The sequence below is a fragment of the Lynx canadensis genome, chromosome D4 (assembly GCF_007474595.2).
Source record: "Lynx canadensis isolate LIC74 chromosome D4, mLynCan4.pri.v2, whole genome shotgun sequence".
Classification (NCBI taxonomy): domain Eukaryota; kingdom Metazoa; phylum Chordata; class Mammalia; order Carnivora; family Felidae; genus Lynx; species Lynx canadensis.
The window spans coordinates 51,365,248-51,390,301 of record NC_044315.2 but is presented as its reverse complement, the minus strand read 5'-3'; the positions used below and the strand labels follow the sequence as shown (position 1 = coordinate 51,390,301).

General features: G+C 35.9%; 1 long non-coding RNA gene across 1 annotated transcript; it reads right to left on the bottom strand.

Moving 5' to 3' along the window:
- Positions 1-2,162: 2,162 nt before the first annotated feature.
- LOC115499516 lies at positions 2,163-17,011 on the bottom strand. The gene is made up of 3 exons (XR_003964183.1): positions 16,931-17,011; positions 14,781-14,783; positions 2,163-2,175 (listed from the first exon to the last, which is right to left on the bottom strand). It is a non-coding gene; the product is annotated as an uncharacterized LOC115499516 (long non-coding RNA).
- Positions 17,012-25,054: the final 8,043 nt, after the last annotated feature.

Genomic DNA, 25,054 nt, shown 5'->3' with positions numbered 1-25,054 from the left:
TTTTTCTTCCATGAAAATGCTGTTAGTATTTTGATAAGGATTGCATTTATGTGTGTAGAGTGCTTTGGGTAGTAGAGACATTTTAACAATATTTGTTCTTCCAATCCATAAGCATGGATTGTGATTGTCTTTCCATTTCTTTGTGCCATCTTCAATTCTATCATCATATTTTATAGTTTTCAGAGTACAGATCTTTTACCTGTTTGGTTAAGTTTATTCCTAAGTGTTTATTGTTTTTGGTGCAATTGTAATGGACCTGATTCCTTAATTTCTCTGCTGATTCATTATTAGTGTATAGAAATGAATGGATTTCTGTAGGTTGATTTGTATCCTGCAACTTTACTCAATTTATTTTTCAGTTCTAGTGTTTTTTCTTTGGTGGAGTCCTTTGGGTTTTCTATATAATGTATCGTGTCATCTACACATAGTGAAAGTTTTACTTCTTCCTCACCAATTTGGATGCCATTTATTTATTTATTTATTATTTATTTATTTATTTATTTGGCTGATTGCTATCGCTAGGGGCTTACAGTATATGTTGAATACAAGTGGTGAGAGTGGACGTCCTTGTCTTTGTTTCTAACCTAAGTGGGAGGAAGCTTTCAGTTTTTCCTCATTGAGTATGTTAGCTGTGGATTTGCACATAAGACTTTTATTATGTTGAGGTATGTTCACTCTAAACCTAATTTGCTGGGCGTTTTTATCATGAATGCCATTCAATTCTTTTAAAGCAAATTTCCAGAGGATCCAATGAAAGAACCAGAACATCATGGAAGAATATGTTTTATTTCTTTAGAGTTTAGTTATGTCATTATTCTCATGATGTGAGCATAATTTACTTTATGAAAATCAATGCAAATATTTTTGCAATTTACTGTGGGAGTGTTGGAATAGAACATACATTTACTGGTGCCAGGATTTTATTTTTATGGATGATTATAAAAATAAATCCCTTTTGTTGCATTGGAATTCTTTAATGTAGAATCATATTTCACATTTGGACTCTATATCTTATTAACAGCTTGCTCCTGATTCCAGAATCCCCTAAAAATAGGCATGTAGCACTTTAGATTTTTCATAGTTTCTTTTGATTTTTTCTTTTCTTAATTTTCACCTTATCTAATTTTGGGGCAGTGTTCAATTTGGATGGTGTACTTAGAATGTGAGCCAAGTCAGACCTTCAAGAGTGGGCAGTTGATCTAGGAAGTTTTGGGAATAGGATGGGGCAGAAGGTGAGGATGTGTCTCTGAAAACTAAAGTAAGCCTGACAGTAGTCATTAAATAGGAACCAGGAGCACAGAGCCCAGGGAGCAAATAATAAGGAAATACTTAATGGAAAATTATTTTGGAGAGGGAACTTTAGGTCCTAAGAGGATCAGTGTAAGACATAGTTTTAGCTCCAAAGCCTCTTGAATTCTTGGCAGTATTTCTAGATATGAAAAAAGACATCTATTAACAGTGATTCAGTTAATATAACTGAAATGAAGGCATTCTTGATGATGAATAGGCTAATCATTTGTCATGGGATAAAAACAAGGTTGAATGAAAACAATAGGAAATTTAGTTAATCCGCAGGTGGTTTTTGAGTTCTGAACACATGTCTCACACTGTATTAGGCATGGGGAAGTATAAAAATGTAGTAGAGCATTTATTGAGCCTTCAAGAAATTTATGTTATGGTTGCAAAGTATCATTCTTCATTCTAGAGAAAAAAAAAAACTTCATAGAAGTATTTGTGACAAATTGTTTGTTTGCTCCTGAGATATGTGACATCTGGTACATTATGTGAACTAAAGATAAAAGAACAATTTGTTGTTCATCTCTTAAAAGTAATTCTACCAGTTCATAAATTCACATCAATTCAATTTTCCCAGTTGTTTTCTCCTTAGTACTATAAACCTGAGCAGCATTGAGAGAAATTGATAATTATAGTCCTCTTTGTAATTTGCCTTGTAAAATCTTCTCATTAAAATTTGCTTTGTGGTACCCTGCCTGGATTGATTGCTAATTCTTTTCAGTGAGAATACTTTGGCTGAGTTGTGTTACTAATCAAAATGTAGGGGTGCCTGGGTGGCTCAGTCACTTAAATGTCCAACTCTTGATTTGGGTTCAGGTCAAGATCTTACGATTTGTGAGATCAAGCCCCATATTAGGCTCTGAGCTGACAGTGTAGAGCCTGCTTGGGATTCACTTTCTCCCTCTCTTTCTGCCCCTCTCCTGCTTGCATTCTGTCTCCCTCCTTCTCTTTTCTCTCTCAAATAAATAAATAAACATTAAAAAAATCAAAATGTATACCTTTAAGCAACTTGGGGCAAGAAGTAATGGTGCTACAGAAGAAAGTAAACCATTAATGTGAAATTATATATAATGTTCCTCTTTCTTTTCCATAATGGCAAAGGTAGTTTTAGACTTCTGTAAATAGTATTTACATTAAAGCTTTCTTTGTGACTAGATGACAATACTGAGATGACAACATTATGACATATGATTAGTCTCATTAATATATCTTAAGACTTCACTGTGCACTTTGCCAGCATTTCAGTCCTCTTGAACAGCCTTTAAAAATTTACTATACAATGAGATGTATAACTGGTCCTGGGAAAGAGAGAAGGTTCTTTCTTATGGAAGAGGAAGGTCATGCACGAAGACCATGAAACACTTTTTTTTTTTTAACATTGTGACAGATTAAGTTTTCTTTTATCTCCATAGCTTTATACATTTCCATGATGTACTACTTGGACTGTTTCCTCTGGAATTAGCTCTATGAAAGACTCATGTTCACTTATGCTTAAGTGGTACTTAATATCACTCAGTAATTTTAGAAAGTATCGTTCCTCAAAAATTATAGAAATGGTTAATGCTTTCATAGTTCTGGAGGCTCCAAAACTAAGGACACAGTGAGGAAATACAACATTTGGAGAAGAAAAGTCAACATTATTTTGAATACATGCACATGAAGAATGAATACAGGATGACTCACAGCATGGGTGTGTGGTAAAACCAATGATCCTTCATAATGGATGTAGTTTCCCCAAAAGAATCCTTGTTTCAAATCATGTCTTTTATGTTTATAGGCATTCCTTGAATTAGTAGCTTCAGATTAATAAATATTCAATATGTATGTATCTATATCTATATCTATATCTATATCTACATCTACATCTACATCTACATCTATATCTATATCCAGTTTTTGCCATGCATATCAAGGAAAGGAGTCTTCATGGGTTTCCCAGGTGATAGTTTGAAATGAAGAGAGAAAGATGGCCCAGGTTTCAATGTGTAGAACACTAAGTAGTTCTTCACAGAGCTAAAATAGTCACTTGTCTGTACTCTGAAGATTTGAGCAGACCTCTTATATGAAAAGAGACTTCAGAAAGCCCAAATTGTACTTTCAGTGTTCTCGTTAACTTTTTTTTTTTCCTTTCCTCCTTAGAAATACCTCTGAGGTAGAAACCATGGAGAGGGTAGACACTCTCAGAAAAGCCCTTGAGGCAGCTGTAAGTGAGGCAGCCCATTATCAAAGTAACTCTTGGTTTAGAGGTAGAATAGAAACAAATGGATAGGCTGAGGAGTCAGGCCAACCTCTGTAATCATATTTAAGTTGCATCTTGGTCTTAGCACCAACTAGCATGTGACTTCAACGCTTATTTTAGTTTGCTTGTCTGTAAAATGGTAACAACAATAGTACTTACCTTACGAAACTTGATGTGGTGATTGATAGCACAATACTTATAAAACATGTAACCACTGCACTTAGCATAAAGTGAACACTAAACAATTACTAGCCTTACAACCTGAATTAAATGCACTAACGAATGCAAGTCATCATTTGAGAAACAAAAAGTCTGAGGATAAAAATGAAAGGAAGAAAATGGGGAATATGAAATGTAGAAGTACGAAAATGCTGAGCTAAGTCTTTAAAGATGAATGGATCAATCTGGTACACCAGGGCTTTCCAGATCCAAGGTCAGCATGAGCAGAAAGAACAGCACATGGTTAAAAAATTCCATGGTGTAGTCAGGGAACTACAAAGTGTTTAGTATTGCAGGTATGTGCTGTGTATGGTTGGGGGCAGGTGGGAGATGTGATTTCAGAGCTAAGTAAAGGCTGTCTTATTTATGTACATTGTTTGTGCCCGTCCTTATGGAGAGTAGAATGCCATTGACTGCTTCTAATCAGGAGAGTAACCTGGCCTATTCTCCCAGACTGCTATGAGAGTAAATATTTAAATAATAAATACAGTTGTGTTGGTGTAGTCCCTCCTTAAAAACCGTTTCATTGTACTATTAGTATTTTTAATCCACTTTTCTATCCACCCATCTATTTTCCTCTTAGGCTCCCAATTTTAACTGTGTCCTGCACTCAGGCATGGATTTTGATTGTGTGCTTTTGTGTTTGTCATTAAGAACCAACCTGTTTTGTTGTTTTTTATATGAGTATAACTTTCTTATAAGTACATTAGAGGTAGGGTGGATTTGGCATCATCAGCATCATGCAAGCATTTAGGTAGAAAATCATACTAATATTCAGAATACTTTGTAAATTAAAATTTTCTTATGAAATATATTTAAATTTTTTTTCTTCAAAATGTATCCACTTGTACAAATAGTGTTTATCAGTTAGAACAAAGATAGAGCTACTTTAATAGCCCAATATATAAGAGCAGACATGCAATCTTTGCATTCTGGAAAAAGAAGTGTGAACTGAGGATTACTTCAAATGTTAATGTTTTTTGTCCTGTCACCAATACCTCTTGCCATGACTCTCCTCTAACTCATATTCTCTCTGTGTAGCAAGCATGATGATTTCCTATATACAGGCAGAAGGGAAATTTAATTTTAAATTTCAGGAAATGGAAAGGCAATAGAGAAAGTCAGTGAAGGGGGTTGAAAATAAACTAGAAACATCAAAGATAAAAACAAAATGATTTTGGTAATCCTTAGTGCTTATTCTTATTACTAATGGTTGCATTCTGAAATTCAGCTAAGGAGGCTGAGAGGTGTTGAAAATGTTTCACATTGTGTTTTAGCAGATGGTTAAGTAGTGTTTTTTACTCTAACTCATTCATCTGAAGCTCTTTCATCCGTATTAAAATGGTCCCAAAGGAAAAAATAAGTTTCAGAAATGTTTGCGATCCTTTATTTTGGGGGGAGGGAATCCATTTTCTATGATTTCTGTCAAGTGCAAAAACCTATTTAAAGGAATTATCTGTGATAATTCACTGCTTTGAATTGATTCCTTTTGTAGTATTGCTTCCCACACTTACATTTTATTTCATTCAGTTCAAGTGTCTTTATCTTGAAGTTTCATAATCAAAAATCTATACAAAGTATGTGCATATCCAAATACCAAAATCTGCTCAAAATGTAACCTTCGAGCACCTTCTTTTATTACAGACTTCCTTATCTCTACTCCACCTTCTGTTGTCCATTTTTTGCCTGCTCATTGATCATTTAAATACATTATTCTCTAGGGATTATATCAACCCTTGTCAAAATTCTGTCTGAGTTCACTGAATGTGGTATGTGTTGGAGGGGAGGGAGGTGAATCACATACACCCCTTAAAATTAAGTACAAGTGTTGAAAAACAATGTTAACAAACTATCACAAAAGGGAAACTAAGGACAGTAAAATTGGCTTGTGTTTTTAATATACTGGGATTTATTATTTGTGAATCTAAGAAACTGAAAGTTAATAACATGAGATAGTAAGACTAAAGTCCTACTGTGCATCCTTCCGTGTGTGTGTGTGTGTGCTCTTCAAAGTAACCTCTTTAAGAGGTTTTTCTCTACTTCTGGTGCCATTTATTTTTCAAGACCATTTTTGGCATGTTTTGTAAGAATCTATTTCGAAGTCCTTGGTCCATCTTAATCTTTATAGTCCTCTAATTTCACCAATGAAATTAGACAGACTGAATGCAGACAGACTGCATGACAGCTATAGTAAAAATCAAAGGTATGGGTCAATATTCAGTATCTACATGGTTCAGAAGAGCCACGTGAAGGATTTTTTTTAAATGGCACTAATCTGGGGCGCCTGGGTGGCTCAGTCGGTTAAGCGGCCGACTTCAGCTCAGGTCATGATCTCGCGGTCCATGAGTTCAAGCCCCGCGTCGGGCTCTGTGCTGACAACTCAGAGCCTGGAGCCTGTTTCAGATTCTGTGTCTCCCTCTCTCTGACCCTCCCCCGTTCATGCTCTGTCTCTATCTGTCTCAAAAATAAATAAACGTTAAAAAAAAATTAAAAAAAAAAATAAATGGCACTAATCTGAAAAACAACTGTAATGTCACTGGCGCTTAGTACAGAATTAGAAAGCTGTTTAAATAATGTGCCATGGGCTTTGAAGGTGGTTGCCAAAGAAGACTTTTAAAAATATCTTGAGCAACAAGAACATCAATGAAATAAAGGGCTCAGCACACATTTGGTTGAATGTATTTTAGTGTTAGCAAGAATTCTGGTATGATTTTCTAGAAATGTGAATTGGATCATTTTACTCCTCTTTAAATTTTTTTTCAGAATCCCTATAATCTGTGTAGTGATTTTAAAGAGACTCTTAAAAAACTGAGAACAAACTGAGGGTTGATGGAGGGTGGGAGGGAGGGGAAAGTGGGTGATGGGCATTGAGGAGGGCACCTGTTGGGAGGGAGCACTGGGTGTCGTCTGGAAACCAATTTGACAATATGTTGATATTAAAAAAATAAAATAAAAAAACAAACTTTTTAAAGTAAATATCTCTAAAACAAAGAAGAGCAAATATGAAATTTTTTTGTCTTTAAATTAAAAATGTATCTGAATGTTTTGTTTACTTCACAACTTTAGAGATGTTCAAAATTTTACTATTAAGCAGAACAGACAAAAAATTGCATCATATTTCTCCTGTATATTTTAATACCACACTGGTACTACTTTCAACATTCATCTGTTCATCCATTATGCTGAACAAAAAATATTATTGAATATCTGCTGTACAGTATAAATTATGGAATTGTATGTACCTCACTATATTTTATCTATTTATATGAATATCTCTGGTAATAAATTTAATTGTTAGAGCAAGGACTTTTTTTATTCACTCTCATATTCCATTGATTAGCATAGTGCTCAAAAGAAGATACTGAGAAAATATTGAATAATAAAAATGTTTTTTTTAACAATTATTCACAAAAGTTTATGGAACATTATATATCACCCTTTGATTTCTATTCCAGTATGATCCCCCTCAAATATGTCCTGTGTATTTTTATAAGCACTGATCTTAAATGCAAATCCGAAACTCTTCCCAATTTTGTATATCTAGCTTTCCAGTTCTGCACAGCAAAGTTCAAGTCCATGAATTATTTTATTTATTTATGTTTATTATTTATTGTTGAGAGAGAGAGAGAGAACACAAGCAGGGGATGGGCAGAGAGAGAGGGAGACACAGAATTCGAAGCAAGCTCTGGGCTCTGACCTGCCAGTGCAGAGTCAGAGGTGGGCTCAAACTCACAAACTGTGAGATCATGACCTGAGCCAAAGTTGGACTCTTAACCGACTGAGCCAACCAGGTGCCCCATAAGTACACATCTTTAAATGTTTATTTATTTATTTGAGAAAGATAGAGCAACTGCACCCTTGAGTGTGCGTGTGAGATGGGGAGGGGCAGAGAGAGAGGGAGACAGAGGATCCCAAACAGGCTCCATGCTGTCAGCATAGAACCAGTTGTGAGGTGTGGGGCTCAATCTCACGAACCGTGGGATCCTGACCTGCACCAAAATCAAGAGTTGGACGCTTAACTGACTGAGTCATCCAGGTGCCCCCAAAAGTCCACATCTTGAGCAAGACATGTAAGACCTTTGATTGTCTTCTGCTTGTTCTCTCAGTCTGAACTTCTGCAGGTCCATTCACTTCCTTACATTCCATTTTGTTTCGAAAATTTGTACATAGTATTTTTTTTAAGTTTGTTTATTTTGAGAGAGAGCAGGCAAGGGGCAGAGAGAGATGGGGAAAGAGAGAATCCCAAGCAAGCACCGTACCAGCAGCACTGAGCCCAATGCGGTCCTTGAGCTCACACACCATGAGGTCATGACCTGAACCGAAACCAAGAGTTGGACACTCAACTGACTGAGCCATCAGACACCCCTGTACACATGATTTTATATTTTGCCTAGACTTCTCTTCTTTCTTGGATATAGCAAATTCCTACTAATTCTTCAAGACCCACCTCAGTCATTTCCATGTTTATTAAAGCTTCCTTGACCCCAGATGTAACCACTTCACTTGGCATGCAGTCGTTTTGCCTAATTTATACTTTTATTGAGGTATTCCCCAAATCATGTTTCAAGGAAATTAGTTCTGTAAGATACCAACAAGTGTTACTGCAGAGAGAAAAAGAAGTAGGGAACATCCTCTGCTCCAAAAAATTTGAGGGGTTGTGTGTTAAGTAAAATTACAAAGGTGTAGGGGCGCCTGGGTGGCGCAGTCGATTAAGCGTCCGACTTCAGCCAGGTCACGATCTCGCGGTCCGTGAGTTCGAGCCCCGCGTCAGGCTCTGGGCTGATGGCTCAGAGCCTGGAGCCTGTTTCCGATTCTGTGTCTCCCTCTCTCTCTGCCCCTCCCCCGTTCCTGCTCTGTCTCTCTCTGTCCCAAAAATAAATAAACGTTGAAAAAAAAAAATTTTAAAAAAAAAAATTACAAAGGTGTATTTATTCCAGGAATAGTCAGAGCCTCTATAGTTCTGATATTCATGGTCAATTTTCAAGAGCAGACTATATATATATATATATACATTGTTTTCCCATATATATTTCTCTATGGAAACCATCTTGCACACAATACTAAACATCCCATGAGACTCAAGTATTCTGCTAACTAGTTGTAGTTTGTGAAAACTCTATTATTTTACTTAGTGTGATTATTTCCTTAGAGACTGTAGGCTTCTTAAGGTCAGGGTGTGTGTACTATGTATCATTTTTACTCTTTACTTAAGTAGAATGTGAATGATTTTTTTTTATATAGACCTAATTTAAAATCAGATAGTCTAAATCGCATGTCATTATGGAGATAAGAAAAGTGTAATTTCTTCATCTGTCTTATTTATTGTGATTGTGTTTGAAGTAGTAAGTATGAACATTGGATAAATTACTAATTAAGTGAAGCATGTAAATAAGACAAAAATTATTTTTTTCCCTGTATTCTATATTTTTAGAAGTCTACATCTGCTCATTTCACCATTGCGGTATATTTTTAATACTTAGAACACTTTAAAGGTAACATACACTAAAATTATATGTTTTCTTAAATATCTAAAATATCTCACATTGATAGTTATTTAATGTTTTTCATTATTTTGGACCTTTTCTGATGGAATTTTATAGAAAAGGGTCAAATTACATAAACCATATTTAACCTGTGTTTTAAATATTTAAAGGGCATGAATGTTTCTGAATTCACATCTCTCTTTATAGTATATGATTTAACAATGAAATATTCATGCAGATGAACAGCAAAATGCTGCTAAAGTGCAAACACAGATACATAGATTTATATTTAGCTTCCTTCCATTCTGAGTCTACATAGCTGATGAAGGTTTATTTTCATAGGCATTTTAGTGAGCAACTGGTTGAAAACATTCTAAGACCATTGCTACTCAGTGTGAACCCAATTTAGCGCAATGTAAAGATTTTAATAAAAAAATAAAAATCCTTGAATTTGTCTATTTTGTGAATGTTGATTGATTTGAAGAAATTTCTCTTGCTGTTTTACTTAACTCATTAATCAATTTGATCAAAAAAGTAAAAAGTTGACCAAATTTTTGCATACACATTCTATCTCACTTTTTAAACTTCATTTGCTGGTGTTAGACCATAGCCTGGGAGGTCAGATGAACATTCTGTTGCCATTTCTCTTCTATTTGTTTCCCCTTTCAAATATGATTATTTTCTTGGCTGTTACTTTAAAATCTGGAGAGACAGTAATTTTAAGAGCAATCTTAGTAAGGAGTATTGCAGGTGGATCACTGAAACCCTATTCTCAAATAGAGTTCTTATGAAACATAGAGGAGCATTAAAGGCTCAGAACTAATGATCAATCTTTATTGTTGATTAGGTACATGATTCTATATTTTTGTTAGGCAATTTACACAAATTCTATACTTCAATTCAAAAATTCTATCTTCATCTCTTTTCACATTGAAGTTAACAGCTGTTGTCTCCTAAACTACTCTACAGATGCTCCATTCAACACATGAAAATTTCCTAAGACTGTTTCTGTTCAAAACAAAAAGAAGACTCAGGCTTATTCATGCAGTTCACCTCAATTAAGTGATAAAAATCAATGAGGATAATGGGCCATTTAAATGCAAGTATTAATCATTCATTTTTTTATATGACTTGACTATACTCTTTATGTTGAAGAAAAGTATAAAATAAAAACACCCAGACTATCTTCCAGCAGAACTAATGTACACATTTAAACATTCATGAAAATGTAAGTTATGTTTTTCATAGTGACAATTCAATTGACAGTCAAGAATACTATGCTCTATCCTAATAATATACGGATTATGGTGGCATAAAAATAATGTTTTTGGAAGACAGATATGGCCAACAATTACATGAAACATTCAACATCACTAATCATCACAAATCAAAACCACACTGAGATATCATCTCACATCTGTTAGTATGGCTACTATCAAAAGACAAGAGATAACAAATGCTGGAGAGAATGTGGAGAAAAGAGAGCACTTATATACCATTGGTAGGAATATAAGCTGGTACACTATGGAAAACAGTATGGAGGTTCTTCAAAAAGTTGAAAATAGAACTGCAATATGATCCACCAATCCTACTTCTGTGTATATATATCAGAAGGAAATGAAACCACTATCTTGAAGAGATATTTATACCTCCATGTCCATTGTAGCACTATTTTGTTTAACTCAAACTTTCTTTTTTATTATTTCATTTTATTTTATTTTACTTTATTTATTTTATTTTATTTTTACTTTATTTATTTATTTTTTAAATTTACATCCAAGTTAGTTAGCATATAGTGAAACAATGATTTCAGGAGTAGATTCCTTAATGCCCTTTCCCCATTTAGCAAATCCTCCCTCCCACAACCCTTCCAGTAACCCTCTGTTCTCCATATTTAAGTGTATCTTATGTTTTGTCCCCCTCCCTGTTTTTATATTATTTTTGCTTTCCTTCCCTTGTGTTCATTTTTTCTGTGTCTTAAAGTCCTTATATGAGTGAAGTCATATTATATTTGTCTTTCTCTAACTGACTAATTTCACTTAGCATAATACCCTCTAGTTCCATCCATGTAGTTGCAAATGGCAAGATTTCATTCTTTTTGTTGCTGAGTGATACTCCATTGTACATATATACCAAATCTTCTTTATCCATCCATCCATTTATGGACATTTGGGCTCTTTCCATACTTTGGCTATTGTTGATAGTGCTGCTGTAAACATTGGTGGGGTGCATGTGCCCCTTTGAAACAGCATACCTTTATCCCTTGGATAAATACCTAGCAGTGCTATTGCTGGGTCATAGGGTAGTTCTATTTTTTAATTTTTTGAGGAACCTCCATACTGTTTTCCAGAGTGGCTGCACCAGTTTGCATCCCCACCAGCAGTGCAAAAGAGATCCTCTTTCTCCACATCCTTGCCCACGTCTGTCGTTGCCTGAGTTGTTAATGTCAGCCATTCTGACAGGGGTGAGGTGGTATCTCATGGTTTTGATTTGTATTTCCCTAATGATGAGTGATGTTGAGAATTTTTTCATGTATCGGTTGGCCATCTGGATGTCTTCTTTGGAGAAATGTCTATTCATGTCTTTTGCCCATTTCTTCACTGGATTATTTGTTTTTTGGGTGTTGAGTTTGGTAAGTTCTTTATAGATTCTGGATACTAACCTTTATCTGATATGTCTTTTGCAAATATCTTCTCCCATTCTATAGGTTGCCTTTTAGTTTTGCTGATTGTTTCCTTCACTGTGCAGAACCTTCTTACTTTGATGAGGTCCAAATAGTTCATTTTTGCTTTTGTTTCCCTTGCCTCTGGAGATGTGTTGAGTAAGAAGTTGCTGCGGGCAAGATCAAAGAGGTTTTTGCCTGCTTTTTCCTCGAGGATTTTAATGGCTTCCTGTCTTATATATAGGTCTTTCATCCATTTTGAGTTTATTTTTGTGTATGGTATAAGAAAGTGGTCCAGGTTGATTTTTCTGCATGTTGCTGTCATTCCATTGGATATTCTTTCCTTCCTTCTCAAAGATTAGTTGACCATACGTTTGTGGGTCGATTTCTGGGTTCTCTATTCTGTTCCATTGATCTGAGTGTCTGTTTTTTTGCCAGGACCATACTGTCTTGATGATTAAGCTTTGTAATACAGCTTGAAGTCCGGGATTGTGATGCCTCCTGCTTTGGTTTTCTTTTTCAAGATTGCTTTGGCTATTTGGGGTCTTTTCTAGTTCCATACACATTTCAGGATTGTTTGTTCTGGTTCTGTGAAGAATGCAGGTGTTATTTTGATAGGTATTACATTTAATATGTAGATTGCTTTGGGCAGTATTGACATTTTAACAATATTTGTTCCTCCTATCCAGGAGAATGGAATATTTTTCCATTTTTTTGTGTCTTCTTCAATTTATTTCATAAACTTTCTATAGTTTTTAGTGTACAGATTTTTCACCTCATTGGTTAGATTTATTCCTAGGTATTTTATGTTTTTTGGTGTAATTGTAAGTGGGGTTGATTCCTTTATTTCTCTTTCTGTTGGTTCATTGTTGGTGTACAGGAATGCAACCGATTTCTGTGCATTGATTTTATATCCTGCAACTTTGCTGAATTCATCAATCAGTTCTAGCAGTTTTTTGTGGAATCTTTTGGGTTTTCCATGTAGAGGATCATGGCATCTGCGGAGAGTGAAAGTTTGACCTCCTCCTAGCTAGGATTGGACGCCTTTTATTTCTTTGTGTTGTCTGATTGCTGAGGCTAAGACTTCCAATACTATGTTGAATAACAGTGGCTAGAGTGGACATCCCTGTCTTGTTCCTGACATTAAGGGGAAAGCTCTCAATTTTCCCCACTGAGGATGATATTAATGTTGGGTCTTTCACATATGGCTTTTATGATCTCGAAGTATGATCCTTCTGTCCCTACTTTCTTGAGGGTTTTTATCAAGAAAGGATGCTGTATTTTGTCAAATGCTTTCTCTGCATCTATGGAGAGGATCATATGCTTCTTGTCCTTTCTTTTATTAATGTGACGAATCAGATTGATTGTTTTGCAGATATTGAACCAGCCCTGCATCCCAGGTATAAATCCCACTTGATGATGGTGAATAATGTTTTTAATGTATGGTTGGATCCAGTTGGCTAATATCTTATTGAGGATTTTTGCATCCCTGTTCATCAGGGAAATTGGTCTGTAGTTCTCCTTTTTAGTGGGGCCTTTGTCTGGTTTTGGAATCAAGGTACTGCTGGCTTCATAGAAAGAGTTTGGAGGTTTTCCTTACATTTCTATTTTTTGGAACACCTTCAAGACAATAGGTGTTAACTCCTCCTTAAATGTTTGGTAGAATTCCCCTGGAAAGCCATCTGGCCCTGGACTCTTGTTTTTTTGGAAGATTTTTAATTACTAATTCGATTTCTTTACTGGTTATAGGTCTGTTCAAATTTTCTATTTCTTCCTGTTTTGGTATACAGGAACATATACAGTTTTGGTAGTGTATATGTTTCTAGGAATTTGTCTGTTTATTCCAGATTGCCCATTTTATTGGTGTATAATTGCTCATAATATTCTCTTATTATTGTTTGTATTTTTCTTGTGTTGGTTGTGATCTCTCCTCTTTCATTCTTGATTTTATTAATTTGGGTCCTTTCCTTTTTCTTTTTCATCAAACTGGCTAATGGTTTATCAATTTTGATAATTCTTTCAAATAATCAACTTCTGGTTTCATTAATCTGTTCTATTGAGTTTTTTGTTTGTTTGTTTGTTTTTGTTTGTTTCAATAGCATTAATTTCTGCTCTAATCTTCATTATTTCTTGTCTTCTGCTGGTTTTGGGTTTTGTTTGCTGTGCTTTTTCCAGCTCTTTAAGGTGTAAGGCTAGGTTGTGTTTCTGAGACCTTATTTCCTTCTTTAGGAAGGCCTGGATTGCTGTATACTTTCCTCTTATGACCACCTTTGCTGCATCCCAGGGGTTTTGGACTGTGGTGTTCTCATTTTCATTGGCTTCCGTTTACTTTTTAATTTCCTCTTTAACTGCTTGGTTAGCCCATTCATTCTTTAGTAGGATGTTCTTTAGTCTCCAAGTATTTGTTACCTTTTGGAATTTTTTTCTTGTGGTTGATTTCGAGTTTCATAGTGTTGTGGTCTGAAAATGTGCACAGTATGATCTCGATCCTTTTGTACTTGTTGAGGGCTGATATGTGTCCCAGTATGTGGTCTATTCTGGAGAATGCTCCATGTGCACTAGAGAAGAATGTATATTCTGCTGCTTTAGGGTGAAATGTTCTGAATATATCTGTTAAGTCCATCTGGTCCAATGTGTCATTCAAAGCCATCATTTCATTGTTGATTTTCTGATTAGATGATCTGTCCATTACTGTAAGTGGGGTGTTGAAGTCCCCTGCTATTATGGTATTATTATCAATGAGTTTCTTTCTGTTTGTGATTAACTGATTTATGTATTTGGGTGCCTCCACATTTGTAGCATAAATGTTTACAATTGTTAGGCCTTCTTGGTGGATAGACCCATTAATTATGATAAAATTCCCATCTTCATCTCTTGTTACAGTCTTGGCTACTCCTGCTTTCTTTAGTTGACCATTAGTATGATAGATCGTTCTCCATCCCCTTACTTTCAATCTGAAGGTGTCTTTAGGTCTACAGTGGATCTCTTGAAAACAGCATATAGATGGATCTTATTTTCTTATCCATTCTGTTACCCTGTCTCTTTTGATTGGAGCATTTAGTCCCTCGATGTTTAGAGTACTGAAAGATAGGAATTTTTTGCCATTATGCTGCTTGTAGAGTTGGAGTTTCTGGTGGTGTTCTCTGGTCCTTTCTAGTCTTTGTTGCTTTTGGTATGTATGTATGTATGTATGTATGTATGTATTTCATCTTTTCTCCCCTCAGAAAGTCCCCCTTAAAATCTCTTGCAGGGCTGGTTTAGTGGTCACGAACTCCTTTAATTTTTGTTTGTCTGGGAAACTTTTTTCTATTTTGAATGACAGCCTTGCTGTATAAAGATTTCTTGGCTGCATATTTTTCTGATTCAGCATATTGAATATATCCTGCCATTCCTTTCTGGCCTGCCAAGTTTCTGTGGATAGGTCTGCTGCAAACCTGATCTGTCTTCCCTTGTAGGTTAAGGATTTTTTTTTCTCTTGCTGCTTTCATGATTCTCTCCTTGCCTGAGTATTTTGTGAATTTGACTATGATATGCCTTGTTGATGGTCGGTTTTTGTTGAATCTAATGGGGTCCTCTGTGCTTCCTGGATTTTGATGTCTGTATCTTTCCCCAGGTTAGAAAGTTTTCTGCTATGATTTGCTCACATAACTCTTTTATCCCTTTTTATCTCTCTTTATCTTCTGGGATCCCTATGATTCTAATGTTGTTCCTTTTTAATGAGTCACTGATTTCTCTAATTCTCAAATCATGCTCTTTTGCCTTAGTCTCCCTGTTTTGTTCTGCTCCATTATTCTCCATAAATTTGTCCTCTATATCACTGATTCTCTGCTCTGCCTCATCCATCCTTGCCACTGTGGCATGCATTTGATATTGGAGCTCAGTTATAGCATTTTTTATTTCATCCTGACTAGCTTTTACTTCTTTTATCTCTGCAGAAAGGTATTCTAATCTATTTTCAACTCCACCTAGTATTCTTATTATTGTGATTCTAAATTCTGGTTCAGACATCTTGCTTGTATCTGTGTTGGTTAAGTCCCTGGGTGTCATTTCTTCCTGCTCTTTCTTTTGGGGTTATTTCCTTCATTTTGTCATTTTGAAGAGAGAAGAGGAATTAATGAGGTAAAAAAATATATAAGTTAAAAAAATTAAAATTAAAAAATTAAAAACAACAACAGTGCACACACACACACACACAAATCAAATAACTTATGCTAGATTCTAGGTGTGTTTTGGTCTGGATGTTGAAAGGGGCTTGAAAGGGAAAGAGGAAAAAAAACAGAAAGGAAATCGTTTGAAAATTTGAAAAAAATGAATACACTGAAATAGAATGAAATGAAATGATGGAAGTAAAATAAAATTTAAAAAAATTGACACAAAAGTAAAAAAATTTTTAATAAAAATTGAAAATAAACATGTTTTTTTTTCTCTTTCTATATTCAAGAAAAAGAAAAGAAATGAAAAACAAAAAAAAAGAAAATTGAATAGATGGACCAGTGAGCTCACTGAAATATGATTCAAATTTTCCCCTAGAAGTCAAACTATGAAGTGCTTTATAGTCTGTAAACTAAGCAGGCAGAGAGATTTGTGTTCCTGAAGAGCCAGGTTGGCCCAGTTGGGCAGGGCTTAGTGTAATGGCTCCATTCTCCACTAGATGGCGCTGCTTAGCTTACTGAGGTGGAAGGGCTTGTAGGTGTGTGAAAATGGCGACACAACTCTGTTCTCCCTGATCAGCCATCACTAACCCGTCCTATCTTTGCCCACTCCCCGCTTATATACTGTCTGTGACCAAGCCCCAGGCAGCACCTCCCTCCTGAGTTTTATCTCAGATGTGGCTCTTTTTCCTGACCCTTTATTTCTGAGGGACTGTGGCTTTGACCCATTCTGCCCCTCTGTGTGAGGTCTCACCTAGCAATGGCCAGGTGCCTGCAGCACTCAGGAACTTTCATGGGACCGTGCTGCTACCAATGCCTAGAGACTGTGGGTGGGTGCCAGCCTGCTCCAGAAAAAGTTCACCTGATCAGGTAGTAGCACGTTTCAGGGATTATGGAAAATTCAACATACATCTGGCACCCCAACTACCTTGTTCCAGCACAGCAAATGTGGTTGTTCTCTGGGGTCTCCTGGGACCTGGTGGCCACATAGCCTCTACTAACTGTCCTTACAGCAGTGTAACTGTTTCTCCCTGTGTGGCCTGAGGACCTCTGGGACTCCACTCTGTTCCTGGGAATTCACCCTTCCCACCAGAGGACTGCCATGTATCAAGCTGCAGAGCCTCAGACTCTGTGCTCCCCCTGTTTATAGAGTATTAATGGAATTTAAACCTTAATTTAAATTTAATCCTTTCTCCTTTCTCCCTTTATTTATTCAGTCCCTTGCAGTCCTTTTCTCCTTTCTCCCTTTTTTGTTCAGTCCACTCTTTCTCATTATCTCCAGCTGCTTTTGGGGGGTGGAGGAGTGCATTTCCTGTATTCTCCCCCCATCTCTGCCCTCTCTCCACAAGCAAAAACAGATCCCTGTCCTCCACAGTTTCTCTCTCCTCTTAGTTCACCCCTCTGTGCCATGTACCTGCTGAGTTCTGTGGTTCAGGTTGTGTAGATTGTTGTGTTAATCCTCCAAATCAGTTTTCTAGGTGTGCAGGATGGTTTAGTTTTTATCTCTGTAGCACTGTTTATAGTAGCTGAGACATAAAAATTTAAGTCTCCATCAACAGATGAATGGATAACGAAAATGTGGTATATAGACATATATATGAAATATTCTTCAGCCCTATACAAGAATTAAATCTTACCATTTGTAACAACATGGGTGAATATTGAAGGCATATGCTAAGCGAAATGAGTCAGAGAGAGAGTGTGTGGCAGATACTGTATGATCTCATTTATATGTGAAATCTAAAAAACATCCTCCTAGAAATAGATAGAATGGTGGTTGCCAGAGGCTGCAGGGTAGCGGAAACAAGGAGATGTTGGTCAAAGGGGGTAAATGTTCTGTCATAAATTGAATACTTTCTGGGGATCTAATACACAGCTTGATGACTGTTGTTAGCCTTACTGTATACTTGAATGTATACTTGAAAGTTGTTAAGATTAAATATTCTCACCTTACTTTAAAAAAAATTTTATTAAGATTAAATTTTCTCACCTTACTTTAAAAAAATTATTATGTGAGGTGATAGATATGTTAACGAACCTTATTGTGGTAATTATTTCAAAATATATACATGATTCAAATTTTCAGGTTGTACACCTTAAACTTACACAAAGTTATATATCAGTTATATCTTAATAAAGCTGGGAAAATAACATTCTTGGGTTAGATTAATTTTTAAAGTATACTAGGTAGAAAAACATTTAACTTTCATATGAATGGTCAGACTGCAATGTTTAAATACTGTTTTTATTCAGGCATTTTCTTAATCTCAGAATTAAAAAAGAACAAAGAGGGATCCAATCTAACTTCCAGGTAATTGATATCATTCTAGATGTTTACGAATGAGGATCATGCCATCTCCCAAACCTACTCTATTTTTTTTTCCCATCTGAGTAGTACCTACTTTCTTAGGCTTTCTTTAAATTAATCATGTTCCATTAAAAAGGCAATTTGTTATAAAGGAGTGATAACCAAACTTAAGTGAACCTAAAATTCACCTAGACAGCTTTCTAGAATGCATATTCATAGGATACAATGCCCAAAATCTGATCAGTAGGTTTTGATTGTAACTTAGCAATCTGATTTTAAGAGACATCTCAGGTGAATCATACAGACATTCTACAGATCCCATTTCAATAACACTTCAAGAGACAATGATAGGCAGTCTAAGGAACTGTGTCCAAAGGGCATAACAGTTCAGGTGTATTTCAGACAACCCCATAAACAGGAAGTTTCAATCCAAAAGATGGACATAACAGGAAGGGTATACAGGTGGGTAATATGTAATGGTAGTCACTGTGTGTCTAGGGATCTGACAACAGTCCCATCCTCCCTCCTTCAACCCAAGAACCAGAGGGTAAAAAAAAGAAAAAGAGAGTCAGCCACAGCCAACTTTCTAACACAGGCAGAAACTACTGAATATTTCAGCTTGCTTTTGTAACTTAATTTGAGGTCTCTTTCGATGGGGTAACTAAGATTACTTCTGTACAATGAGTTTTAGAACTGTTATTTCTCCCATTCAAATATTTAGGTCTTAAATATGTAGCGAGGCTTTGACTAGATACAGATAGATAGATAGGTATATATAAAGAGATAAAGATATACGATTCCATAGCCCACAAAATAAGTTTTTTCTAATTTTTTAAAACTTTTTTTAATGTTTATTTATTCTTGAAAGAGAGAGAAAGAGAGAGAGAGAGACAGAGCATGAGTGCGGGAGGGGCAGAGAGATAGGGAGACACAGAATCTGAAGCAGGCTTCAGGCTCTGAGCTGTCAACACAGAGCCCAACACGGGGCTTGAACTCATGAACCATGAAATCATGACCTGAGCTAAAATCGGAAGCTTAATTGACTGAACCACACAGGCTCCTCACCCACAAAATAAGTTCTGTCTATCTCCTTGACAGGCCACCTACATCCCTATACTACTAGTGGTATTTCTTTCATTTGTTCCTTTGTTACTTCCCTTGATTTGCTCTACCTTTCAGTCAAACTGGATAATTCACCATTCCCAAACTCATCCCTGTTATTTTTGTGGCCATACTTTTCTGACACTCTTCTATCTGGTGTACTATTTCCATATGCCTAATTCTACTAATCTTTCAGGGCCCAGCTTAAATGCCACCATCACCTGGAAGTCATTTGTTCTTCATGATCAGTAGGAGTTGTTTTTGATTTCCACAGCATTTTTAGCTTTACTTCATTTCTGAGCCTTTCAATTTCTCATTTCTATTATGATTATCTGCATTTGGATCCTCCCCTTTTTGAAACTGTAAGTTCCTTGGAATCAAGAGCTGTGTTTTTCCCCCCTCTTAAAATTTCCCTTAACATATATGTCTATACATACAATAAGTATGCAAAATATTTTTTAATGGTTGCCTTCTCTCTTCATTGTAACTTATCAAAAATCTTGAAAATGTGAGACTTGAAATTTCATAGGCAAAATGCTTTCTAATTCTTTACATGTCTATTAATAAAATCTAAAAATTTCATTATGGTAGCTTGTAAATGATTCTTGTGGCTGCTGTTGTTTAATTTTTACTACCAGTCACATCATTAACCATTAACAGTTGTAGGATTTTAAAAAATGTAACTTTGTAGTTACCCAGACAAGTCTTTCCTATTTTGCATTTGTACAACTTTCAAACCCGTTTAGCATTTTATGACATTTTTAATGTTGTCCTTTATTCTATCTTTTCAAGATATTTTTGGATCTTGATCAACTCTGCCAGGAAATAGGCTAGCTATCTCCCTCACTGTCCCCACTCCCTCATTCTCAGCTATAAGTAATATGCTCATTGGAGAAACATAACTTTTCTGTCTTTAAGCTTCATTGATAAAAATGAGCAGGATAGGGAAAAGAATAGAGAACTCTCTTCTGATTAACATCAGTTGAAATTAGAACATTTTGAATCCTCCAATAGGACCATAATCCTCGATTTTATCCACAAAGATGTCTTGAGAGACATTTCACTGTCTTAACTGTAATCAACGTCTATTCTTTTTATTGATTGATTGATTGATTGATATGCCAAGTTGATCACAGTAAAAAGAGCTGAGTTCCTACATTAATCAAGAAACCTAAAGCTCTGTGGTATAAACCAGTTAACAATTTTGGGTAATTTATATACTGGTCTAGTGTTAGGTATTCATTTATATTTTAATCATCTCTCACATAGAACACCCTTATTTATTTTTTTAAATAGTGAAAACATGGTTTTTATCTAATATGCTAGGTTTATACAAATAAGCAACTTGCTTCTAAGTGATTATTTTGGTCTCTTTCGCCCATGTTCTCAATTAGTGTTACCTAAAAAAAAATAAAAAGTAAAAATAAGTAATTAATTTACTAGGTTAATGTAAATTGTATCATCACAGGAGTTTAAGGTGTTTAAAATTATATTTTTAAAATGCTATCAATTTAGAGTGCCTACTATATTAAAGGTACTGTGTTTAGGGCCTTAGGCATGATATCTCATCAACTTCCATCACAATCTTATGAAATAAGCATTATTATTTCTATTCCTATTATTATTATTATTCCACAGAAGGAAACCTGAGGTGTAGTGTTCCACTCATTTATTCAACAGCTATTGATTAACTGTCTGTTATGTCTCTTGCACAAAGTTGGCCCTGTTTATACAATTTCATTGTACAATTTCTTATTCACATAATTTCATTGAATTTATGTTTTGATGGAAGGTGGATTTCCATCAACTCACTAGAGAAATACTAGACAAGTAATTAGAGAACATATCTGTTAGTTTTGTTTATGAAAAGTGCTACAGAGAAATCCAGAAGGGGTATGAGATTATATAGCAGACAAACCTGATCTGGTTGGTTGCAGGGTGGGGGGAGTCAGGGAAGGTTTTTGAGTCCACAATATAAGAGCTAAACAACCAAAGAGAGATTGGCAGTGGGGTTGGGGGAAGAGGGCAGATTATTCAGGGCAAAGAGAGGAGCATCTACAAAGGTTCAGAGATGGGAAAGGAGGATACACTTTTCAGAAAATAGAGGGAAGTTAGTATGATTGCAGAGTGAGAGGGAGCATAGGAAGGAGACTTTGTATCTTACTCAGTCTTCCTGCAGGCCACCTGTTAATTTTAGATTTGAGCCCAAAGGGAATGTGAAGACAAACGCCTTTTGTCTTCAAAAGTCTTACTTTTGTCTTCTGTATTTGTATTTTGTCTTTTGTATTTGTATTTTGTTTGTTTTAATTAGGAGTGAACTATAATCATATTTGCTCTGTGAAAGATTATTCTGGCTGCTGTTTAGGGCATGGACTGGAAAACAGCACAAAGGGATGAAGGAATACCATTTAGGAGGCTTTTGCAGGGGTGAAGGGGAAAGATAACAGTGCCTTGAAGTGAAAACGGTAGAGACAAATGAATGAAGTAAAGAGAAGTTTAGGAAATAGAATTGGCAAGACTTAGTAACTGATTGAATGAGGTGATGAGGAAAAAGGAAGAAGCCAAGGCCTGTCCAATGGGGTGGATGTTAATTAAATTGTTGCCCAAGGACAAACAGCTAATAAGTGTTAGGGATCTGGACCCTGTTCAAAATTTGTGCTCTTAACATTGTGGTCCTCTGCAACCCAGCTTCAAATGGCCAAGAGCTTCAGTATTTGAAATTTTACAATATGGCTTCAACAATATAAATCCTACAATATAAATGCTTGGGCATATGTGATAGCATCCTGGGGAGGCACCTGTAATGCAAAATGGACCGTGGAACATATTCAGGTTCTGTTATTCTGAATTTATTGTGGCGACACTTCAGAGTAGCTGCAAAACTCTGGGATTCTTTCATTTGTGTTTCATTCTATAAACTGCTGGTAGGAATAATAAGCATAATAATAATACGTATAATTCAAGGTAAAAATGAAGAATAAATATTCCCTAGAATCCTTGGATGAAAGAAAAACTTCCTCCCAGATCATAAAATTATATATTTTCTGCATAATTTTATATCTTAGTCTGTCTTTTTGAATAATACTAAAATTTTGATGTGTCTTCTTAAATACTGTGTGACCATTTGTGCAGATCAGGAGAATTAATTACATATGAGATCAGGTAGAATGTCTCTTTTTTTGAATGCAAATACCCCCAGTAATGTGAAGTAGTAAATCATAACCCATAATATTCTTTTACCTTCTGGTTAAAAGTTAATCACGAAAAGAATTATAGCCACAGAATTTCATCTTTAAAAATGTTGCCACCAAGAGGTAACTTTGTCATTAGGCAGCAGTGGTTCATTTTTTCCCCTTTGCCTTCTTAAATTTTTGTGTAAGATTTGCTTCCAAAACGTGTAATTTCAAGTTTCTTCCACAGCTCTGAATACTATTTCCTATGCAATGTACTAATTTTTTTGGATGTGATCACATACGGACATGACATATTTTACTGAGATGAAACAAAGGGAATAGTAAAATATGTGTAATTATTTTAAATGTTGCTAGAGCCCCACCTACAGTGGCATAGTTTTGTCTCCTTCACAGGCTACTCCTATGTACATAGTTATTTCTCAGGTTTATTCCTTTTCCAACAGACGCAAATCAGATGATGCCAGATTATGCCAGATCTGTGGAGGATGAGCTAGGTTTGTGGCTTTAATTGCAATCCTCAGTGTATTTAGGCACTGGGGGCATTGGGAAGAACATGGCAAATATCAAATGAGAAGTAATAAGTTGTTTTGCACAACAGAAAGTTTATCATCCCTACCTTGAAAAAGCACTCAGAATTGAGTGAATCAAGAACTAATGATAGGTTCTGAAAGTAAAGGTTAAGATACAGCACATAAGAACATATGCTTTCATTGAGAACATTATCATGGTGGAGTGGTTAAAAGCACATTGTCTGGACTCTGGCTTCCAGCACCATCATTTACTAGCTCTGTGACCTTTGCCAAGTTAACTTAAACAAGGCAATCACAGGGTTGTTGGAAGGCTTAAAGACATGACCCATAGAGCTCTTAGTACAGTGCCTGGCACATGGTTAGCACTGGATAAATGTTGTTGTTGTTGTTGTTGTTGTTGTTGTTGTTGTTGTTACTCTAATACACTTACCCAGCCATTCTTAGTAAGGACAGTGGTGAGCACTTGGTAGAAGATAGAAGCAGGGTAAATGGTACAAGAACATACCTTCTTTTTCATGTTTCATCCATTGTCTGTTTGGCCTGTTAACATACTATTCTTTCCTCTTCTGCTTTTGCACATGCCATGGTTCATATAAAATTATAAGTAGAGTAGTCCTTACTTTAAAGCTTATCAGTACATCCATTTTTGGGGGTCTCATCTTTAGAAATCCTCAATTTGTAAAAATCTACATTGTTTAGGCTAATAATATCAAGTATATTAAGCATATTAAAGTGTATAGTATGTAATGAAGTTCTACCAAAGAAAACAAATTTTCGGGGCGCCTGGGTGGCGCAGTCGGTTAAGCGTCCAACTTCAGCCAGGTCACGATCTCGCGGTCCGTGAGTTCGAGCCCCGCATCGGGCTCTGGGCTGATGGCTCAGAGCCTGGAGCCTGTTTCCGATTCTGTGTCTCCCTCTCTCTCTGCCCCTCCCCCGTTCATGCTCTGTCTCTCTCTGTCCCAAAAATAAATAAAAAACGTTGAAAAAAAAAATTTAAAAAAAAAAGAAAACAAATTTTCTACCACTATATTTATATGCCTTTATAACCAGGGGATTATGATCTCATCTAATGCAAAACCATGAATTATAATAAGAATATATTTAAATGACATAAGAATTCACATATCAGTGATCACACTCCTGAATGAAATGTAGATTCGTTCAGGAAAAATGAATGTATAATTATTCAGCAGAGGACCCTGGACCTCTCCTGAATGCAATCTCTTTGTTTCCTTTGCAAGGAGAGTCTATATTTTAAAATAAAACGAATGTTAATGCATCTAATTGAAACATTTGCAGCTTTGGCTCTAAAACCAGGGAGTTAATGAGGAAATAGAGAAAAGGGGTTCCTGGTGCACTGTCAGTGCACCAGGAACATAAATTGGTACAGCCACTATGGAAACCATATGGAGGTTCCTCAGAAAGTTAAAAATAGAACTACCATATATATGATCCAACAATCCCATTTCTGGGCATATATCCAGAAGAAATGAAATCACTATCTCAAAGAGATATTTGGGCTTCCATGTTTATTGAAGGTTTATTCACAGTTGCCAAGGCATGGAAACAACCTATACGTCCATCAACAAATGAATGGATAAAGAACATGTGACCTATATCTATAATGGAATACTATTCAGCCATTAAAAGGAGTAAATTCTGCCATTTGCACAATGGGACACATAGATGGGTCTTGAGGGCATTATGCTACTTAAAATAAGCTAGCAGAGAAAGACAAATATTGTATATACTCACATGTGGAATTCAAAAATGTCAAAATCATAGAAACAGAGGGTAGACTGCTGGTTATCAGGGGCTCGAGGGTGAGAGAAATGGAGAGATATTGGTCAAATGGTGAAAATGTTCAGTTA